Here is a 601-nt window from a genome sequence, read left to right as displayed (position 1 = left end):
CTAAATACATTTACTCAAGTACTATAATTACAGTTTGGAGGCACTTGAGTATTTCCAGTACACGTTACTTTATCATTCTAAATTTGAAACCAAGTTTAGGCCAAACTCAACTCGGGATACCACATTAATATTCTGTCCCTTAAACAGCAAAGAAAACACATCTGCCTTTTCATCTTGATATTTCAGATTCTGTCCTAAAATTTAGAAAAGAACATTGACAACAAAGCTCTATGTCGGGACCCAAATCCCAAAGAAGTCCATTTGGATTTATGATTTTGGAGTTTTTAAACACCTTAAGGTCCAAATGATTTTTAATTTTAATGATACAGCATGGGTCTTTCTCAATGTCGAGTAAAGCTGCTCCAGAGCCACTATTTCAAGCATACTACGTCATCGAGTGCCGCCGAAGGACTGTTCCAATGTCCAGCATACTATACATTTAAATTATATAAATTTCGAGGCTGCACATGTGTAGACTCCGCGGTCTTAAAATCCCCACAATGCTTTGCGCACGGACCAATTTCCCCAAATCTCTGGCGGAAAATGTAAGGCGGGGCCTCTCATGTGACGCACACCTACACACTTGCTAGCCTGTTCCACT

The sequence above is a fragment of the Notothenia rossii genome, assembly GCF_949606895.1.
Source record: "Notothenia rossii genome assembly, chromosome: 4".
In the NCBI taxonomy this organism is placed as follows: Eukaryota; Metazoa; Chordata; class Actinopteri; order Perciformes; family Nototheniidae; genus Notothenia; species Notothenia rossii.
The sequence above is the reverse complement of the archived record's forward strand: the minus strand, read 5'-3'. Positions refer to the sequence as shown.